At 36.6% G+C, this 23,744-nt stretch overlaps 1 protein-coding gene across 1 annotated transcript in view; it reads left to right on the forward strand.

The window, feature by feature from the left end:
- The first annotated feature begins 12,473 nt into the window (after positions 1-12,473).
- LOC107690159 (leucine zipper putative tumor suppressor 2 homolog) overlaps positions 12,474-23,744 on the forward strand; it is a 68,605-nt gene continuing 57,334 nt past the window's right edge. The window contains exon 1 of the mRNA XM_016488403.1: positions 12,474-12,803. The gene's annotated coding sequence lies outside the window, so the exon portion shown is untranslated. The remainder of the gene's footprint in view (positions 12,804-23,744) is intronic.

Below are 23,744 nucleotides of genomic sequence, written 5' to 3' on the forward strand. Positions count from 1 at the left end.
TTAGCAATATTGTGAATATATACGCTACACATATGATGCTTGTAAATTGTTCATCTGAAATATTTATTCTACTGTCCATGTTATAGTATTGTAACATAAGTTTATGAAGTAGTGTATATTTAGTATACTGTACATTTAACATACATGCAGATAATATGCAGTTTGTTTGTGGAAACAGTCTTTGTGCAACACAATTATATATTGTAATAATTTTCATGGATAATTCAAGTAACATAGACATTGTAATGTGAAGTGTTAACATCTCTTTTATTTATAACTAATAGCCAGTGTCCAGTAACCAGTATAATAACCAATAACAGAATTTCTCATTAACTAAGTGTCTTGAAAATGATTTCTGTAGGACACACCAGAAATCCAACCGAAACCTACATTCTGACACCTAAAAATTTGTCAGCAGCTGATTTTATGATTGTTTTTCATTTGATGTTTTATAATCTGTCATAGTTGTTTAGAATCTGATCGTTAACCATGTTCATATGGAGGTTTATCCATCTTCAGTGACGGTTATATCTTATAATTAAAATGTTTTGCTTTAGCTAAGATTGTGCTATGGTGACCGATGAGGTGTCTCTTCATGGGGATGGGTGATCATAACAAATTACATTTTACATAAACGTGAAATAAATAACATTAAATTGACCTGTCAACTCAGTAAGATTAACAAAAAATATATATTTCTGTGCATTTACTTTAAATATCTAAATGCTTGTTTTTCTTGGAAATGTAAGTAAACATTCTCTAAGTATTCTGCTTTACTCAAGTACAAATTACACACACACACAAAACAGTCACACGTTATTTAAGGTCCAATTCTTACTATTAACAAACTATTAACTATGACTTATCCTCAATAAACTCCTAATTTGCTGCTTATTAATAGTTAGTAAGGTAGTTGTTACGTTTATTTGGGTAGGATTAGGGATGTAGAATATGGTCATGCAGAATATGTGCTTTATAAGCACTAATAAACAGCCAATATGTTAATAATAGGCATGCTAATAAGCACTAGTGAGAATTGGTCCCTAAACTAAAGTGTTACCCAAAAAACATTTAAGTATAGTAATGAAGTACACAGAGTACTTTACAGCCCAGTACTTTACCACACTACAAAATAGTGTAATACTGTTACAAACTTTAAAGTGTCTGTAAGACAGCTTGGATGGGCCTTCACTGGTCTGAGTACTAAAGCGGAGGGACATGAAGGTGAAAAAGAGGGAGGAAACTCTAAAAACAGATGCTCACATGCCTCTAACCCGTCTCCTCTCATCAGTGCATTGAAGGATCAGTGCACTTACTCCAGCACTGCACCCTCATCTGCCCGCTCTCAGATGGGTTTCTAGAAACAGCCCACCTAAGACCAGTAGTGCTGAGATTTGAGCTTATATACTTGAATGAATGACAACCTCCCTTGAGTCTTCCTAGCGTCCTTAAATAGCCTTTTTTACCCTTTACCCTCAGTCACCCTTGTCTCATGTACTTTAAAACATTCACTGTTCCTGGTCTTGAGAGAACAGTGTATCTTTGCAAGTCATAGCATTATATTTATTCTGTTAAACATTATAAAGTAGAATCGTCCATGTTAACACTAATCTGGATGCATATTTTTAATGTAACTATGACAGTTATTTTATCAGACAATAAATAGATTTATTCAAAAATAGATTCATTCAGAAACGAATGTCATTATGAGTCACTTCCGTTTTTTTTTTTACTCAACTGATTTGTTCAAAAACACTTATTCATTCAGGAACAAAACTAGTGACTTTATGCGTGAATGACTGCATCATTCATTTAAACGATTCATTCAAAAATGCTGTTTTATTAAGGAACAAAAAACAAGGAACTTTGCAAATAAGTCACTGAATCATTTATTCAACCAATTTGTTCAAAAATGCAGATACATGAGATGAAAACAAATGTGTCCCAAAGCATATTATTTTGAAAAAAAAAAAAAAAAATATGCCAAAAATCTCCAGATACTATTTTGGTAGATTTTTAAAGTGTGGATTCATTCACAGACTAACGGCTGATATTACTGACTGCTCATCGTGTTTTGGAGGAGATTTCGGGTTCAGAACTACACACACAAATAATAAGAATTACGAACATGACAGGTGTTGGTGAGATTGACGGTCGAAGAGATGCCCCAAGAGGTGCTATTAATAATCAATATCTAACCTGATGAAAAATAATTATTTAATGTTTAAATGTTATTTATTTTGTGTTATATTTGATCTGGAACAGACTTAACTTACGAACAGCACAATAGCAAAAGAGATATATTTGGCCAATAACTGTTAAATGGATAATGCAAAAAACAAGTTTTCCACATGAAAGACCCATGACTGGCAGATCAATGTGCTACTTGTTTTCTCTCCAATCTGGTAGAAAGAATTGTTTATGTAGTGTAAATTTAAATAAAGAAAATGTGAAGTATGAGTATATGAGGATTGTAACTGTGACGGGATGATTGAAAGTTTGGTTTATGGTGACAGGTTACACGTTAACTGAGCAAATTTATGACATGGTACGGTAGCATGTCCAAAATCTTGACTACTCTTCTGCTACATAAACATATTTTTTTCTTCACAAAGAGAGTACATTCTTTTAAGGGCATATACGTAAGTAGGTGAAAGGTGCAGCAATTCAATCACTCACTCATCTGATTCCTTCAGAAGTACTGATTCATTCAGGAACAAAACAACGGACTTTACTAATGAGCCACTGAATCATTTACGTAACCAATTAATTCAAAATGCTGATTCATGCAGAAACTCTGTGTGTTCAACTGAGACTCATGTCAGTATACTGTGACTTTGTTTGTAATTTCATTGGAAGACCAAAACACACAAAGTTACTGTTTTTTAATTTTGTATAAAATGTAAGTTACTCAGTATTAATGTATTCTTTATTGAACTGTTGTATAAAAACAAGCTGCTAATTAAGCACAGCTGTGATTAATAACTTAGGTATTATGATTAAATGTCACCAGTCCAGATATTCTGTTAACACAGCAGAAAAATACTAACTGTCCCCACACAAAACCCTATTTTCGATGATTTCAAAATCATTTTTCACTGACTGAAAGCTTGCTACTAGAGAATCTACCCCATTTAACTAAATTCACTCCAGATAATGACAGTGCTTTACAGTTCACTCACCAAAATGCCACTGAGCAATAACTACATTCTGTGTGTATGTAAATCAGGTTTAGCCCAGATTATACTGAAACAAATGTTCCTACAAAGATAATAAGTCCTGAAATCACTCACATTGTAAAGCCAGCCAATAGTACCCATGAAGAAATTACTTGATAATAAATATATTAAATAATGTCTTAATGAAGATCAGTGTGAGAGTTAGGGGTCCCACTTTATATTAGTTTGCCTTAACTATGTGCTTATAGCAAAAAATAAGTACAATGTACTACTTATTGTGTTCATATTGTATTGAGGTGGGATACGGGTAAGGTTAGGGACTGGTTTGGTGGTATGGGTAGGATTAAGGGTGGGTTAAGGTGTAACTTATATTTAAAAATATTAGTGCAATATAAAAACATGTATGTACACAATAAGTGCATTGTACCAAATTAGTATATAGTATAATTTGCTCAGAAAAAAGGAAAAGCAATTGCAATTTAAAGTAAAAAAAAAAAAAAAAAAAACTCCCCCTATGGGGCCAATTCTCAACACAAAATATAACCAAAAGATGAATAAATGTGTGAAAATACACCCATCACAAGTTAACTGGCTAAAGAACAGGAAGCCTGTTTTGGTGAACAATACCAGTATTTGTGCAGGCATCCATGCATCATCCATGGGAACTTGTGGCTGTTAGTGCCGTCTCAGCCAGGCATAACATTTCCACAGCTGCTGTGGCCGCTCAGGATCCAGTGTTCATTCTTTCCCCTGCTGAATTTAGGGACATTACAGTGGCACACTACAGGCCTGTGCTCCACGGGATGGAAGAGGCCGAGTGCTTAGCCCACTTTAGTCCAAGTGTTACATCACTTATTGATGAATCCACCCATGTAATTTGAGCAAATCATTCTGTAATCAGCCGAATGAGCAAGAGAGGAAAAACCCATGAAGTAGTTTAATGTGCTGATCAATTTCAGGCATGCACTTTTCAGCTACAAAAAGTTCTCACTGTAGAGTTGAATATCTCACATTCTATTTATTTGTGACTGACTAACTGTACATTATACCCTACACAATGACTGCTACACTTATTATATTAGATGTCCTTGGCAACTAAATTTACACACATTGTTTCATGTATCACTAGTATCACTTATTATGTTTATTATTTTCTGTATAAATTATACTTTCAGTACACTTTACCATGTTTTTCTGCAGGATTTTATAGATTTCACCTCAAAATCAGCTATAGATTCCATTTGGGCAATGTGAATGCGCTAATGTGAAGTGTTATCACCTCTTATGTGTTATAATAACACTAAGAGGTATAATATTATGACAACAAACACTTACCCATCACCCATGTTTCTAGAGTCCACAGCACACCAGCACTGTATACTATTCAAAATCCACTGACAGAAAAGAAAGTATGATAGCAAAGTTTGAAATGGCTTGAGTTTTCCCTGTGGCGAGCTCAAAATGTCTCTATAGTCAGTGATGCAAACTGCTGAAAGTGCGTTTGCACCCAGTTAACAGCTGTCAGTGCCTGTATGTCATTTGTTTGGATGCTGCAAACTCAATGTTATCATGGCCTAATGCTGACACCCGCTCTATTAAGTTCAACACAAGCAGGAAAAGTGTGTGTGTGTGTGTGTTTTGTGTAGTGGCAGTGTTATGTGAAATGCAGATGGATTGTGCCTCATTCTGTGATAAAGCACAGTTTTATCTCTGTCTGCTCCATGGATTTCAATAACATCACAGAGAGAACTCTTTGTGCCCCACTTCCTCAATTTAGATCATATCACCTTCACTGCAGACGAACGTAAACTAGCCTTCCCAGTGCACCATTTCTTTATCTCCCCTTTATATGCTTCTTCATTATACGTCCTCCCAGTTTTCTGCAGGTTCCACTGAGAATCCTTCTATCAGCATCTCAAGAAAGACAATGAAATCATTTTGTCACTGTCTCATTTGGAGCAGTCCTCAGGTATTCCCTCATCAGCTTTGATATGTAAGAACGATTTAGATCTTTCACTCGCTGTGGTCTGTATAGATGCTAAGCATTCTATTTTGAGATAAATTAGTATCAAAGAAGCTGATGATGGAGAAATTGTAATGGTCCAACCCCACAGAGAAAATTCCCATATAGCACTGGGACAGCCTGTCCTTGACCAGCAGTGTGAGTGAAAAATGAGTGCATTTAGTTTTACTGTGTGTGTATTTTATACCGCATCCTATATTTTAAATGCATCCTGTTTATGAGAGGGAACCAACATTTGTGGTCAGTACCTTTTTAAGGGATGTTAATACATTTATTCCTCAAGGATGCATTAAATTGATCAAAAGTGACAGTAAAATATGTTACATTGTTATCAAAAAAATCTGTTTCAAATAAATTCTGTTTGCTTGCACTTTCTTTTCATCAAAGAATCCTAAAAAAAAGTATCAGAGTTTCCACAAAAATATTAAGCAGCACAACTGATTTCAGCACTGATAATAAGAATCTTTTAATTAAATCAGCATATTAGAATGATTATAATTATTTTTACTGCATTTTATATATTTTAAAATTCTAATTTTGTGGCCAAATTTAAATAGAGTTTTTATTTTTATTTTTATTTTTTTAAATTTTCTGAATTTTTTTAGACAGTCAAACACTCTACAACCATGCAACTTAATTTCATTAAAAAAAAACCCTTGGCTCAAAAATCTGCACAATTTTACCATCCTTACATATGTTCCTGCAGACTTTGCGCGACACCGATGTTTTTTCACATTAAAAAAACATGCCAGTGTAGATCCACTACTTCCACATCCTGTTTTACTTGCACAAACACACAGATCCAGGACGCTGGGGCACACACCATTGACAGTAATGGAACAGCTTTGGCATCTAAACAAAGCAGGATTCAGCTGCATAACATTGCACTCATTCCCCTTCTACAAGTCTGCAAAGTAGTGAAACAAAGTGGCAATGGAGCCTTAAGCCCCATTTACACTAGTGCGTTTTCGTTTTAAAACGGCGTTTTAGAATGAAAACGATCCTCGTCTACACTGGCGTTTCCTCTGCGTTTCAGAAACGATCTCCGTCTACACTACACAACCGAAAACGCATGTCACGTGACCATTCATGCAGGTACAACCATAGATATGTATAGGTAGATCCCTATTATTTAGATGGCGGACGCATCTACGTGCTTTGAGCGGTCGAATGGGGTATCTACCTATACACACACCTATGGGTACAACAATGAGCATGATGTTATTGTTTACACAGTCGTCAAGGATAGGCAGTGCGATTGTGGGCAGCCACGCTATCGTTTTCAAAAGCCTCCGTTTTGGTCCGTTTACACTGAAACGCAACCCCGGAGTTTTCAAACTAAAACGGGGACTGCAGCGTTTTCAAAAGTCTCAGTTTTCGAGGGTGGAAAACGCCAGAGTAGTGTAAACAATAGGTGTAACCGTAGCAAAAGTTATGCATGTTAAAACGAAAACGCACTAGTGTAAATGGGGCCTTAGTGTCTGAAATTCTCTCACTGCTGATCTGAGGCTCCACTCGTCCCTCTTTGGGCGTCTCAAATGAAGGCAATTGGACAGCAATGGCATAATCAAGTAGTTCACCATACCATGAAAAAGGGCAGATAATCTTAACTATACGCACAAAGCTCCTCTGTAAGCAAAGACACTTTTGTGGTGCTGCTCTGTGGGTCGGTTGGGGCTGGGGTGAGGGTTGCAGACTGGTTCTTTGAATTGAAAGGGTGCTTAATTTAGCCACACAATGGCGTCGCTTCACAATGAGAGACTCTGGACTAGTCTACTTTGACTAAAACTGCTCACTGTCAAGTTGCTCCGCAGCGCCCGACTGAAGCAAACCCTACTGGGAAACCATCCATTTAAGTAAATGTATAATCCCATTTTGTGCCCATGTACAATCATAGGAATGGCAAGAATGTAGGCTACTGGTAAGAGTTCCCCAGAAGAGCTGAAGTAATTAAAGTGTGGCAGACTTTAGTGTTAGTCTGCACTCATTATGTTTGGATTTCCTTTGAAGTCGCTTGATAGAGTAATTATGATCTTGCTCAGAAATGTACAGTATGCTGCCCAGTACCCTTGGTGCTTACACTCTTCTCACGTATAGAACAATTTAGCTTTATTCCCAATTATTAACTCTTTGATTTCATGTCTCCTAAGTACCTCAATCTGCAGGGCATTAGTAAGATTTTCCATCTGGAAAATCTGTAATAAATTATAAATTACAATGATTCTGTTTATTCCTAGTACTCATTTGACGGATGTTGTGATGGCATTCCTTGTTCTGGTTCATTATTGCAGCATTTGTGAAATGGGCAATTGACCAGAAAATATGTCAGGCATTATAAAATATGGCAAGGATTTTCATCCACAGAAACCCTTAGGGATTTCTGTAAGCTCTCTCCAACAAAATGACTAAAGATCCTGTCTTTATCAGTCAGATCTGATTACAGACTGTTCACATTATTGCATGTCAAGAATTACGTTGGCCTCTTTGTTTGCTTTTTTGTTGCTCTTTCATCTGTGGGTGGAATGATAGTTTCTAAGAAAACGCCTGGTTTACAAAGTGGTAAATAAACTAGTGTCCAGGCCATTATTGTGTCCAAAACATTTTTTTCCATGCACATAAGTCAGTCCTCCATGTAGTATCATGAGCAGTACAAGATGTAAATGATACATTATATGTTAATATGATAACATTATGATTCTAGTCCAAAACATCACAAGGCTAAGATACTCTTAATGCACGTGACACTTCTGTTATTGGTCGCTGCCATTTCACTTAGACTCAGTGGTTCTAAACTAGTTTTGCTTTAGGATTTTATATTCCACATAGAGTGGCGACTAAAAAACGTAGGCATAAAACAAGGACATCCTTAAAATTAAGTTACCAAAACTAAATGATGGTTACACTTCCGATAGCCCACTTTAGACATTCTACTAACTATAAGTAACTTTGCAACTATATGTCAACTAACTAACTGTCATTAAAGGGATAGTTCACCCAAAAGTGAAAATTCTGTCATTAATTACTCACCCACATGTCGTTCCAATCCTATAAGACCTTCGTTCATCTTCAGAACACAAATTAAGATATTTTTGATGAAATCCGGGAGCTTTCTGACTCTGCAACTGACACGTTTAAGGTAGTAAGGACATAGTTAAAATAGTCCATGTGACATCAGCGGTTCAACCTTAATTTTATGAAGCCTAACATGGAATAAACACTGGACCAAATATTGTATTAGTATTAATCACATGGCCAAGGGAGAGGTGAATGTGCAGCAGAATTTATGAGTTTGATCCGAAAAGATATGGTAAATGTTTTGTCCCATTTAAAGGTCGATTTTAAGCTTATTTTAAAATGCAATTTCCTATTCTGCATCATGCATCATTACATGGCTAGTTTTTTTGCATTCTATATAATACAATTTTATTTTACTATTTTTTTTTATTTGCAGTAAGAACCACTGACTTATTTTTAGCTACTTCGCAACTCCAAAAGCTGTCTATCTTTATGCATCAAACTCTGAACCTGAGACTCTTTGAAAAGTTAAATGAAGCCGCAAGGTAAACAGCTCATTATCTCTACTCTTTCTTTCTCTCTATCCATCTTTGTCTTGAATTTTGTACTGATGGAGAAATTGGCTGGAGAAATGAGATGCCCCGGCTGTCATGTCCTATTTGGAACAGGTCCACAGATTACATTTACACTTTTTGTTACTTTCTAAGACTAAAGACGGATTGCAGAATAGTTTCTCAGAGTTTCTGAGAAGGAAAATTAGATAGAAACACATTTCCAGCTGACAATATTAATGCCTCACACAATATCTGCTGAGCAGTTTGTCCTGTGATGTCCAGACAGTGTTGTGTCTGTAACATACATATTGAAAGGCTTGAAACTGATTTAAATAATCTTTAATGTACGTATACAGTGGACAATTATCTCAAAGCACTTTGCAGCTGTATAATGTGTGACCGTTCTGGAGAGTCTACAGGGTATAATAATCATTCACACTGATGGTCATCCTATTTCAACAGGCAAAAGGCAACTTCAGTTATTATAAATTCACTTCCCGGTATAAAAATAGTCTGAGTACAACTTTTGTTGTACTTTTGACTTTGTTACTCATATTTAGCAAACAAGTCTTAATAAAAGGACAATGCAACAATTAACAGAGCTTCAAACAAGCTGAGGAGAAAAATAGACGGTTATTGGCCTATTTTTTTCCAAACAGTTTTGGGGAAGTGATTAGTGGACAAAGAGATGAGCTGTGTATGAGAGGTCGTATACAGTACAAGGGTGTACAGTACGTGTGAGAATGTTTATGCTGCAATGCGCGCCGCTGATTTAACAGGTTTTGAATTATGCAAATGAATCCCTTCAGGCTTGCTACATTGCTCTGAAACTGAATGTCTAATTGAGCCCCATGACGTTTTAGTTTAATGAACTCATAACTAAGAGCCTTTATTTTTGTTTATGGCAACCCTGGCTCTACACCAGAGCAGCAGTTGCACTTTATAAAACTGCAAATGGTAAATAACTTTTTTCATATTTGGGTCAGTTATAAGAGTCAATCATCATTAACAAATCTTTTTTTTTTTCTTTTTTTAAGATCCTATACAGACTTGTCATTACATCTGCTGTGTTCTTTCAGTTTTGGGTATGGTTTGTTTAGCATTACTGCCTTCAGTCATGGTTTCTTTAACAATATTTCTGGCTTTGAAGTCAGGTTATAAACAGTGAATGATGAGACATATTTGTTGTCCTGCTGAGACCCCCGGTAAGCCCCCCACAGCCTTTCTATATGTATGTATATACTGTACAATAGTGTTGGGTGTAATTAGTTATTAAGTAATTAGTTACTGTAATTTAATTACTTTTCCCTAGAAAAAGTAAAGTAAAGTAAGGGATTACTTTCTGTAATTTAATTACAGTTACTTCTTATGTAATTGAACTTATATACTGTAGAACATTCATATACAATACAATATTGGATTTAACAAAAATTTAAAGTATAACCTTAAAATGCATGCTTTTTATGTACCCTTCTCACTTTAAATACTTTGGTGAGTTAATAAGAATACTGGTAACACTTTAGTGTCCAATTCTCACTATTAACTAGTTGGTTATTGCATGAATATTACTGGGATATTGGCTGTTTATTATTACTTAAATAAACACATATTAATGTCTTATTCTGCAAGACCTTATTCTAAAGCCTTCATCCTACCCAGTTCTTAAACTTAACAACTATTTTACTAAGTATTAATAAGCAGTAATTAGGAGCATATTGAGGAAAAAGTCATAGTTAATAGTGAGAATTGGACTCTAATCTAAGGTGTGACCAGAATTAGTATACTATCTATTATTTATTTGAAAGAATTAAAAGAACCGTTTCATGTCTATCCTTGTATCATTAACTTGTCGAGGTTGATATACACTCTCAGAAAAAAAGGTACAAAAGCTGTCACTGGGGCAGTACCTTTTCAAAAGGTACACTTTTGTACCTTTTAGGTACTAATATGTACACTTTAGGTACTAATATGTACCTTTAAGGTACCAATATGGACATTTTAGGTACTAAGGTGTGCCTTTTGAAAAGGTACCGTCCCAGTGACAGCTTTTGTACCTTTTTTTCTGAGAGTGTAGGATTTAGAAAGTAATTAGTAATAAGTAATTAAATACTTTTTTGAGAGAGAAATGTGTACAGTAATCAAATTACACTGTTGAAGATGTAATTAGTAACTAGTAATTAATTACTTTTTTAGAGTAACTTACCCAACACTGCTGTACAACATATAGACATTTACATGTAAAGTATATTTTTGATTAACAGACAGGGATGTGACATGCATACTCATCAAAGTCTTTCTCTAATGATGTGCTGTCAGATGTGACCTTTTGGAAATATGTAAAGGATCGGGGAAATAAAAAAAAATAAAAATAATCTGTTTTGCCCCGAAAAGCCTAGAGTCACTGGACAAGAACCTTCATGATATAACAAATACCACTCCTTTGCTCTTTGTGCCTCAACCTTTGTGCTTATTTAGTTCAAACAGTACTGAGTCATATTTCAAAGACTCTTCCAGGCCAGAGGACTGTAAATAGACTGTTACAGAAATCAATAAACAATATGTGGGATTGTCAATATGGGTGGAGATGGTTATATGTCTCGCTGAATAGGGAAGACCAGGGCTAGTTATCACACTTTTAGTTTAGTTTCTCAGGGTGGATTTGTTTATGAAAATCAAGACACATACCTTAAAGGGATAGCTCACCCCAAAATGAAAATTCTGTCATTAATGACTCGTTCCAAAACTGTATGAGTTCTGTTGAACACAAAAGAATATATTTTGAAGAATGTTGGTAACCAAAGAGTTGATGGTAGCCATTGACTTCCCTAATATGGAAAAATACTATGTAAGTCAGTGGCTACCAGCAACTGTTTTTGCTGTTCTTTGAGTGTAGAAAAAAGGGTGCAAAGCTGTCAATGGGGCAGTAACCTCAGGTACAAAAGCTAAAGGGTACATCTTTGTACTTTGTTTACCCCTAAATTAGTACCCTAAAGGTACATATTAGTACTTTTAAAGCATATATTAGTACATAAAGTGTACGTATTAGTACCGTTTGAAAGGAACTCTGACAGTTTTGTACCTATTTTATTTTTTATTGCTCTGAAAAAAAGAGTTTATTGGACATATGTTTACAGGGCATAGGGGTATGTTGTCACAATAGAACCTATTTCAGATTTACACAGTAAAACAATTATGAAGCATAAAACAATTAATTAAACAGCTAATTGTAACAAAAATATCAAACCATTTTGGGCAACAAATACTGTAACTAATAACTGGACAGATTTATAAAATAAATAATAAGCCTACTGTGACAACATCCCCCAATAAGAAGGTAGCCTAACATATTGCCTTATGTGAACTTAAAACCTTGTCAGAACAGTATAGCTCTAGAGATTCAACAATTCTGACAACTTCCCCCGGTGTGCTCTCTAGGCCTACATTTTCTTTTTATCATGACTCTTGTTTTTATTAATACGAAATGTTTGTAGTCGACATATTCTAGCGTAATCATTAAACGCGTCCAGTAAACAGACTCTGCAGTGCCTGTTTACTGCTGGTGCAACATTAATTACAATAGAGTTCAAGTTGCTTGCTGAACTTGAGCGTGTCGGCCGTCGCGAGCCCCCGCGCGTGGGCACTCTCCCACAGCCGGGCTGCTTGTCGCTCCGGATCAGCGGTGCTCTCTGTCGCCAGCGGCGGTCCAGTGCGGAGCTAGAGCGAGGGGCAGCGCCACTCAGCAGCGGGATTCAAGGCAGTTTGCAGCAGTCGCTTCCAGGAGGATGGACGCAGAGATGTGTAGTGGCTGCGCGTATTAACCTTCAGCAACGGGAGTTTGTCCTACTTGAGAGAGAGAGAAAGAGAGAGAGAGAGCGAGAGAGAGAGAGAGCGAGAGAGAGAGAGAGAGAGGGCTGCTCAGATCTGCGTGAACTTCACCAGCCTTTGGAAGGAGTGAAAATACCAGGCCGCTTTCCTCAGACGCGTGGATTCTTTATGGACGGGATTGCTCAAGCGCTCTTCACGCAGTCAACGGTGAGTGACTGAAACCAGCTTGAAAACTTTAGTGCGAGTTTGAGCCCTCCGCGTTACAGATGCTTCATGTGTATTCTTTGATGTTTTGTTTATGGAAAGTTGTTTTAACATGCTTTGCTTACAAATAACTAGCTATTTTTGTTACTGTAGTATTTATTTTTTATTTACTAGTAATTAATCCTATAGTATAGTTACATTATGCGTATTTTATAAACTCACTATTAACTATTCACTAGATGGTGGTAGGCTACTTTTTCATTAGATTAGTTCAAACTGACTAGAATTTTCATAAGTCAGACTCAGTACTCAATAGTAGCCAACTTGTTCCTTTACTAATAGGCACTATCCCAACAGTGACAAGAGACTGTTGCATTAATGATGACAGATTACAGTTTTTGACATAGAATTGTATTTTTGTCACTAGTACCTTTTCCAGTTTTAAAATGATACCATGAGAGATACAAGTATCTTTCATTGTTTACCGGTAACATTTTGTTAGCATCAGTTGTTACTATTAAATAGCATCTCATTACAATTTAATGTGTAAAATGTGTTAAAAATCGTACTAGTAAGATTAAAAGTTACATTTTATTATTTTAATTTCCTGACCTCATACGTAAAATGTTGTGTTCCAACATTTGTACTAGTAACACTGTAATTTGTCTTCTTACTAATTTTTAGAATATAAGGTGCATCTTAGCTTGCTTTCGTTTGTGCTAATGTATATTGTTTTTGCTGTTCGTTTGGCTGTGAGAGTGAAGTGACTGAGTGCTTTATCTTACAAAGGTCATAATTATGTTGAATGTAGGCAGACACCAATTTATCCCAGCAAAAGTATGGCATCCCAGTGTCTTTTTTAATTACAGCATATGGAGCGTCCCTCCTGGAGACACATTGTCTGAATAGTCTTTGAATTCATTCTCATCTGTATTTAACACATTCTCACAAATCCCTGTAGTTCATTCTCAGTAGGTTCAGATCTCACCTTTGACTAGTGTTATGTACTGTGTGATAATTGTGACTTGTCAATTACCCTTAATGATGTTATCTGAGAATGAATGCAGTGTGTGTGTGTTTCACAATACAGTTTGCTTTCAAAGGTTTTGTTGGGGTTAAGGGTCTTTATCTGTTACATTTTACACCTCTACCCCCACTTCAACCCACACCTCTCCCCCAAAAAGAAGTCTATTTACTAGATTTACATGCAAATACTGGAGTTATTTGGGAATTCCTGTTATTCTCAGTTAGATTTGATTCTCTAGATATGTTTTGTGTGATTCACCCACTTACTGTAATGTTACTTCAGTACTACAGCCTTCTTCAGCCAGCTGTTGTTGTTTAAAACAGCATTTGTTTTATGTGCTATATGACAAGAGTTATGGTACATGTTGTGCTAATTGTAACACCGTTTTTTTAGTGACTGTCAAATTGTAAATTAGTTAAATATTCCATATTGCTTTTCATACACCCAGTCATTTTAATGTAACGATTCAAGTGTTTGTCATGCTGGAAGACACTGCAGTGCTTAAACACAATACAAGAAGAACATCAGTCAAGTTTTTCCTCCTCCTCTTTAAAAGAACCAGGCTTAACTTTGACCAACTTACCTGTCGTGCTCACCACACTCAGCAAAACATTTCTGTTTCATCTATCAACATAGAGGAAGATCTTATGAACTGAAAATACAAAGTCCCCTATCACCAGACTCTAGAAACCCACTTGTGGTTCCCATCAGTAGAAGATGAAATATTAGACTAGATACGATTCTGCTGTTATAAAGACATTCTTCACACTGTCAGAAACGCCCCTCTCTGGGATTCCATTTTTTATTACGAGACATGTTTAGCAGTATGTTTATTTGTATTTTTGAGGGCTTTAAAAGCTACAGTATGTGAAACAGGATGTGCAGCATTCATGCACCACTATTACTTGTACTTGTAGCCATCTTTAAAATTGGGAGGATCCAATGGCTATGTACGTACTGACGCTCAGATTTCTGGCACTGCACATGGTCCGCCATACCCAGCTGCTTTCAGGCATCCCATTGGAAGTATTTAGGATAGAAGTAGGTGGATGAAAGTTATATTTCATATTTTATATATACTCTCTATGCCTTGTGTTTGTATGAAAATGCATGCTGGTTGTTTCAGCCAGTCTCTGTACAGGAAACCATTTATTGATTGTGTTTATCATCTTACAGTTGATATACTACATAACAGTATGAATGAGAATTGACAAATTATCCTGGCAGCTGTATTTAATTTCAAGGCCTTGAGTCTTTGAAGTATAGAACATATAGCTTTGGGAGTCAATTTAAAAGTTATTTTTGAAGAACTTCCAAAGAGAAAGATATGTATGTATAAATATAAATTATTAATATTTGAGATGTCCTTAATCCCTCAGCAAAAATTGTTTTCCTCCCAAGAGAAAACAGTTTTGTACGCTGTATATTCCTGGACTTGTATTGCACACAGTTTTATAATTTCACAAGTGCAGGCAGTTTAATATCAACAGACTGCTTTTATGAGTCCAGCCGAAGGGAATCACTCACATGAGCTGTCAGTGTGTTTATAGAGTTAAGAGAGGCAAGTCAATGTGCTGGAAGGCTAGTCACACTATGAAAGCCCAGCTGTTGCTAACAGTGTGTGGGAAATAGGAATCAGAGGTAAGCGCTCAATGATCACTAGGTCATGTGACATACATTCCATGTAGCTCATATAACTTTTAACCAACTGCAGTGACAGCCTTACTGAACCAGGCATGTGAAGGTCTTTAGTGTTTGATTGACAAATATAGAGACTGATAAAATGAACAAAGCGTCTGTTTCAGAATGAATTTGGCATCTGCTGCATGAATGAAGATAGAGTTTGTAATTTCATAGGGTGTTGGATGGCTTTTGGCAGGGCGTTGCTTTGTAAACTTGCCTGCCATTTTTGTCTTGATTGGAAGTGCACGTCAGTGTACCGACATTCTAGGGCACCAAATTTACGAGGTTATCTCTGATATGGTCGGTGTGGGAAAAATTCAGAGAATACAGTAAATCTTTGATTTAGTTGCTGGAGTGGCTCTAACGTAGCCATTTATTAAATTCACCAAGACTTTGCTGTCTGAATTTTGAAAGAATAATGGCATTTTTATGTGATTGGAGTCCTGACAGTATATCTAGTGTTCTTGAGGCTGATTTGCTGAGATATGCATATGTGTCTATTTATGGCTCTATGTGTGTATGGAAGCAATTGATCTGTATTGTGTTGGGGGAGGAGCCATCCATTAATATTCCTGAGAGAAAATCAATGTGCGCCACACTGTTTTCTTGGTTCTGTCTTTCACGTTCTGCTAATATATCACATGGATTAAGTTTCTTGACGGATTTACAAATTGGAACAGAACAGTCTGCATCGCTCGGCACGATTACAGGCCTCTCTGTGGCTGTCGATTGGACGCCTCAATCTCAATCTATCACAAAGCACTGGGTAATTTTAGTTCAGGCAGAATTGCACAGAATAAATGAATCAAACGCAGTGCTTGAATGTTGTGATAATGAGAACTGGGAGGAGCCATTATTCTGCTAAATCCATATAGTCAAGATGTCAGTGTAATGCTGACAGCTGTGATGTTGAGGACAAGCAAACCCAAGCCACACGACTGACCTCAGAGAGTGAAGTCAGCAAAGTGATAGTGATAGGCTGTAAGCTCCTCCCACAAAGATGCCCATCCACTTCCTGTGCAAGACGTGATTCCCAGTGATGTGTACTATGATGATGTGTGTTGCGTACTTTGGCCATTTGCATTATGAGATTATAGGGGTCTCTTTGTCTCTTTTATGTCAAATTCGTACATTTAATAAATAAATTCATTTATCAACAAAATCCATTTTTGCACAGCAGAAGTGACACAGAAGCTGCATCTGAAGCAGCATTTTGATTTATTTATACATGTATTTACACTGAAAATACAGTGAAATAATTACAATAATTGCAATTAAATAATGTGATTAATGTTTTAAAAATAATATTTTGAATGTTGAAATACAATTAAAAAAAAAAAGAAATTGTCATAATGTCAGGTTCCATTTTGTCAAAACCACAATTACGATATTATCATAGACGATAAATATTGAACACCCGAGGGATGCGATGCAATTTTAGGGCCAATAATGATCCAATAATCAGAAGCTTTTTGTAGAAGATAAATGAAGTAATAATTGTACTTTTTGTGTTTCAATTTGAATGTCTACATAGAAGCTATAAATAGGCTAAAATAGCGTATTTACATAAAAAGAATATACAAAAAAGAACAGAGTCTCATTCATAAGCACTTTTTGTGCATAAAATCTATTTGTGTGTGTAATTTATGAATTTGTTCATGAAATCTATAAACATTTTCACAAACAAATCATGAGAACCAAATAGCTGTCATACTAAAATTGATTCAAAATTTACAAAAAAAATATAGGAACAAGTGAAACCAGAAAACTCACACACTGTGAAGATGAACATAAGATGGTTTATATGTGTTTTATGCAAATTACTAAACTTAGGCACTTGGACACTCATTTAGAATAATCCAGATTCATTAACTTTAGAACGAATTTGTTTTGAATTATGCAAAACATTTTTCTGTGCATACTGCATATAAATTATTAGTGAATGAGACCCAATTAATGGCTGTTATTAGTGAACAAGACAAATTAATGGCTGTAATTTCATTATCAACATTAATTATAATAAAAAATGTTCCCAGTTATCAAAGAATAATATTTTGGCCTCCGATATATTGTGAGGGAAGCGTACTCTGAACTAGCCTCACGTCTCGTGCTTGGCCTGCTTTCTATTAGCCAGAAATCTGCCCTGTCAAAGGGCTCCGCAAATCTGCACACCCCCACACTGAGAAAGAAACATTATGAAAACACTGTCCTTTTTGTACGTCCCCTGATTTATGATCTTTGGCCTGCGAGAGATGTAAAGCACGCAGCACGTTCTCTCCATCTCTGTCTCCAAGCTGATGCAACGCAGGGGGCCTCGGCTCACAACTGTTTCCACTGCACAGTACGTCCCATGGTGATGTGAGTTATGATAGGAGACAAGCCGCTCGCTCTGCCTGAGGCTTGCTCTGACACTCACCTCTTTCTGCTGTGCTGCTGGCTTGTCCAGTGCATCTCCCACTGACTACAAACAAGCAAACTGTGCAACATGCCAGAGTTTTCTGCTTTACAGCTGCTGACCTTGCCTGCATTTTAACCTCTGATCTGTAATTAAGTGTGTAAACATTAGTTCAAGAGCGGACGATGGTAGAGGAATGCCAAGTTTGCAGTCTGTTTTAGGAGAATCAGATTTATGCTTGGAGTCACTGAAGCTGTTTAACCAGTATGTCATCACCATTTATACAGAGCGGCCCTTTAATGCCTCTCTTGTATGTGTGTGGTCAACACCCACATCCAGTCTACAGACCTCACACAAGACCAATCCAACAGGGAAGGGATGAGGTTTAAATGTACGTAATTGTCAGATTTTAGTTCTCATTTGTAGTCACAATTGATCCACAGTTGTTGTCACATAAAATTTATTTTATTTATTTTACTTATTTATTTTAGTTTTAGTTAGTCACATATATTTCGTAGATAGTTTCTCTGTCTCTGTAGTACTTCTGCTTAAAGGAACACTCCACTATTTTTGAAAATAGGCTCATTTTCCAACTCCCCTAGAGTTAAACAGTTGAGTTTTACCGTTTTCGAATCCATTCAAATATCGCATGCGATTTATCGTGCAGCCCTAATTCAGCCGATCTCCGGGTCTGGCGGTAGCACTTTTAGCGGTAGCTTAACATAGATCATTGAATCTGATTAGACCGTTAGCATCTCACTCAAAAATGTCCAAAGAGTTTCTACAAAATAGTCCCCAGCTAGGTAACTTCCAATAAGCCTATTACGCTGCGTAATATCATTGCGCCTGCTGCACCCATGGTACGGCAGCAAAGTTCCTTGATTATTACGCCGGACATATTTATAAACATAATTTAAACAAATAAATGAATTAATAAATAAAATAAATATAGAAGAAATTAGATTAAAATTGAATTCTATATTTATTCTATTATATTAATTCATTCTTTATTTGTTTATTTATTTGTCTTTGAACTCATTAAATGTTTTTAAAATACTCTGATATAGATCAGAGTCTTTTAATTGTTCTTAAATAGAAAAAGAAGTATTAAAGCCATTTTTTAGCCATTATCATAAATTGTTTTGAAAATATAAAAATTATTCAATTAAAGGCTCTGGTCACACTTTAGTTTGGGGACAAATTCTCACTAACTGACCTTTCCCTCTATAAACTTCTAATTTATTAATAGTTAGGTAGTTGTTAAGTTTAGGTATGGGATAGGATCAAGGGATCTAAAATATGGTCATGCAGAATAAGGAATTAATATGTGCTTTATAAGTACTAATAAACAGCCAATATACTAGTAATTTGCATGCTAATAAGAAACTAGTTAATAGTGGGAACTTCTCCTTAAACTAAGTGTTACCAAGGCTTTTTTTCATAAAAACCCATGTGCAAATTGGCTCTTCTGAACATAAAGTTCACATAAAGTTCATGAGATGCCGTAAAGGAGAAATGCCATGTAGATAGCAATTCGATTATAGAGCTGATGAAATCCTATATTGACGTCCCCTCTGAAGGTTTTAAGCGGCTATGTAAGATAATCCAGAAATCAATCTTTAGTGGAATTTGTCGCTTGTATAATTGATGACTGCATGAGAACCTCCGGTTAAAAGATTGCAGATCTATAGTTTGAAATTCTGTGTCTCCGTTTTTGATGCAGCGGGCTGCGTAAACCAGAGGGCTTATGCTCAGTCCAGTCATGCTGAACCATGACGGCAGTCTCTCAGGCATGTCTAAAGAGCTGTGTAGGCTTAGATTGCCCTGTTTTGTGAGGGGATTACCATCCGCACTGCCTAGCACAGCAATCTAAACAGCTCTCATTTTGTGTCCTTGAACACCCCCATCCCACATGCAGGCATTCAGACAGACTTATTAGCCGTCTAGAATATAGAGACCTGAGTCTGGAAGTTGCAGCTTTGTAGCGCACCGTGCAGCTATGGCATGTGTTCACACTTAATCTCCAAAAGCCTGGAGTGACTGCAGCAAGGTTGTTGACCTCTCTCAATGGCCTTGTTAACCTCTCTGCTGCTCCCATGTTGAGAGGCATCTGTGAAGGTAATGGGATGAGGTCAGAGTGTCAAGAGATGGTCCAGAAGACACAATACTATTTCAGTGCTGTCCATTATGACAGTGAGCAGGTAGCATCCATAACAGGCCAGTATTCAGCCTGGAATGTGTTGACCATTGGAGCAAGCAATTGGCAGGATGGCAGTGTTTAAGAGCAGAACTGAATGCCGAGAGCCCACTAAATGAAGTACACATTTTTCTGACATTCCATTGGCTTGCACTTGTGTGTAGAAATAAAGACTTATCTGGGAAGTACTAAATTGGCACACAAACAAAGCCTGAATCCCCATTCATCTTGATTTGCTCATTCTTCCATTTTTAAGTGGAATTAGAGTATATGAGATTCTGCAGGCTGACATATCATTCTGGATGGAGCTGTACATTTACATTAGCATGTATCATACTCTGTAATTGCTATCACTTTATAAATCCATATATGCATGCTATTTATCCACTGTTGCTCAACTACTAACTAAACTCATTTTCAGTAATGAATTTATTGGCCAAACTGATTAATTGGCCAAAATTTGTCCTTTTATAATGGCTTGGCTGGTTAACAGAAGCATTAGCTCTAATCCCCTTCTTCGTATTTCTCCTATGCTCTAAATTATTTCCTAATCTATGGTAGTTTTCTTATAAACCCGACATTGACACTATGAATATTGTTGGTGAGTAGATGCTGACAAAACTTTCATTTTTGGGCAGTGTTTCTGTGCTTGCAATAGATTGCTGCAATAAAACAAAGACATTAGTTAGAGCTTTATTTAACTGCCAGTTCCATCTTTCCAAAGTCAATGGATTTTTGGAGTGAGTTATTGTTTAAATGCCTGAAATAAGGTCTGTGGTTAACACAAGCTCCAAAAAATTAATGTTCAATGTTAAAAAAATCATGTTAAACAGGAAATTCATCTACGTATTAGTCAGCTTTTACAGCCTCTTTGTGTTTATACTCATGCTCATGCAAACTATTATAACTCAGACTTTCCACCTTGTAGATTTTATATAAAGATTGAAAAAGTTGTCGGAAGCTTCGTGATGGAAGTCATGCAAATGTGGTGTAGTTCTTTAGCTTTTTTGCTTCTGTGGTTTGCATTTACGCTTTAAAATTCTCAATATTATGTTAATTTGTGAAGATTATCATGATGAACAAAACAAGTAAGAAAAAAACTTTTGTTGGTCACAGAACTTATTTTCAGCATTTCTTAAAAAGCCAATGGAAGAGTCCTGTTGGATTTTTATCAAGGAAACCGGGTGATGCTAACTTAAAGTTTGGCCTATGGCTTGGTAACTTCCAACTTTACTTCTTTGAACTCTTAAATCCTAAAAATAGCACATCCAGGACAATGTGGTTCATAGGATGCATTTTCCAGAGGTAAAAGTTCCTGAACAGTTAAGTTCAAATCAAATGAAATTTAACAGCACCACCATAAAGGATTTATGTGTATGTGCGTTTGTGAAAGTTTGCACTTAGTGTAATTGTGGGAAGTGGGGTTACTGTGAGCTCCATGTGGATAGAGTTTATTGAATGACTCTACCATTTCGCCTGTGGTGTTGTTCCCTCTTCAGCCCACTCCATCAGCTGACTCTCGTCCACTCTCCCTCTCTCTCATGTCTTTTCCCATTCCAAAATGAAAAGAAAATAGGGGTGTACCATAAATTGCCTGTATGAATGTTACCGTTGTGCAGATGATTCACATTTTACCATAATTGCAGACAGTTGGAAAATGAAGAGAAATAGTTGTTTTTTCTCTCTCTGTGGTGTGGTGTCCACCCTCTGGCTCTCTCTCCTCCACCCCTTCTCTGGAGCCAGTAGATGAGGAATGGTCTCTTTGGCTGCCGCCTGTGAGCTCTGGGGATCAGTTCAAGCCCCACAGTAATTTTATCACCCCTCTTCTCAACAACACAAACACTAAACCTCTACTCCCACCCCATAACTCTGATTTACGGCACTACAGCCACCGTGTCCAAAAACTTCCCTGACATTTCCAGGAGACTTTCTGAATCACGGCTGTGATGAGATGTCATATAAAGCTGTGATGGGGCAGACATATTTCCACTGAATACTTTTTGATTTAAATGTATGGTTGACTCATTCTGTTTTGGCGCTCTGTCTTCTTAACTTATTTTTAGGGACAGGTCTGATGCTGCTGCTCTGTTAATGGAGGAATCAGTAATGTGTGTGTATTTGTTTGAGCCGAACAGTCTCTCATTTAGTACTCAAATCCACAAGAAAACATATGTTGGAGTAGTAATATCAAGCAATTAATTGACCAATAATTATAATTAGTTTGTTTTTATTATTTAACAGAACATACACTACCATTCAACATTTGGGGTCATTAGACATTTTTAAATGCTTTTAAAATCTCTTATTCTTACCAAGGCTGCTTTTTTTAAATCAGAAATACAGTATAACAGTAATATTGTGAAATATTATTACAATTTAAAGTTTTTATATATATATATATATATATATGTATAAATTAAACAAAATTATAAACACATCATTACTCCAGTCTTTAGTGTCACATGAACCTTCAGAAATCATTTTAATATGCTGATTTGCTGCTCAAGAACACGACACCACACTCATCGGCCTCATTCAGGATGGCAACGAGTCTGCCTACAGACAGGAGGTTAAAGAGCTGGCTGTCTGGTGCAGTCTCAACAACCTGGAGCTAAACACGCTCAAAACTGTGGAGATGATAATGGACTTCAGGAGGAACCTTCCCCCACTCACCATCATGGACAGCACTGTGACTGCAGCGGAGTCATTCAGGTTCCTGGGCACCACTATCTCTCAGGACCTAAAGTGGGACACTCACATAGACTCCATTGTTAAAAAGGCCCAGCAGAGGTTGTACTTCCTTCGCCAGCTGAGGAAGTTCAACCTGCCACAGGAGCTGCTGAAACAGTTCTACTCCACCATCACTGAATCCGTCCTCTGCACGTCTATAACTGTCTGGTTCAGCTCAGCTACCAAATCTGACCTCAGAAGACTACAGAGGCTAGTCCGGACTGCTGAGCGAATCATTGGTACAACCCTCCCTTCTCTCCAAGAACTGTACTCATCCAGAGTGAGCAAAAGGGCTGGCAAAATCACTCTGGACCCCTCACATCCAGCACACTCCCTCTTTGAACTGTTGCCATCTGGTCGACGCTACAGAGCACTGAGCACCAGAACGGCCAGACACAGGAACAGTTTCTTCCCTCAGGCCATCCATCTCATGAACACTTGGCAATAACTGTGGAACACACAACACTATTTATACACCCATACACTTATTTATCTAACACACATACTTAGTCTGCACTTCAAATTTGCGCATAATATACCTGTACATACAAAAGTGTCTATTGTAATATACCTGCAAATACAATTGTCAATTTATATATTGTTATTACTTATTTACTTGTTCTATTTTTTTATTTTTTTTATTCTTTATTATCTGTGTTTTTGTTCTGTCGCCGTGATTCTGTTGCACTGCGGAAGCTGTCATGAAAACAAATTCCTCGTATGTGAAAACATACCTGGCAATAAAGCTCATTCTGATTCTGAATAAAAGCATCTCAAGGTATTTATGAAAAATTAAATTTGAAAAAGTTCATTAATAAACACAAAAAATACACTAATGCATTAATTAGAAGATTGATCACCTTCTAGAGGCAATCTATTTATTACTTTACTTCCATTGAAATCAAATAACTA

Source organism: Sinocyclocheilus anshuiensis, unplaced genomic scaffold (genome assembly GCF_001515605.1).
Source record: "Sinocyclocheilus anshuiensis isolate Anshui unplaced genomic scaffold, SAMN03320099.WGS_v1.1 scaffold1581, whole genome shotgun sequence".
NCBI classification, from domain to species: domain Eukaryota; kingdom Metazoa; phylum Chordata; class Actinopteri; order Cypriniformes; family Cyprinidae; genus Sinocyclocheilus; species Sinocyclocheilus anshuiensis.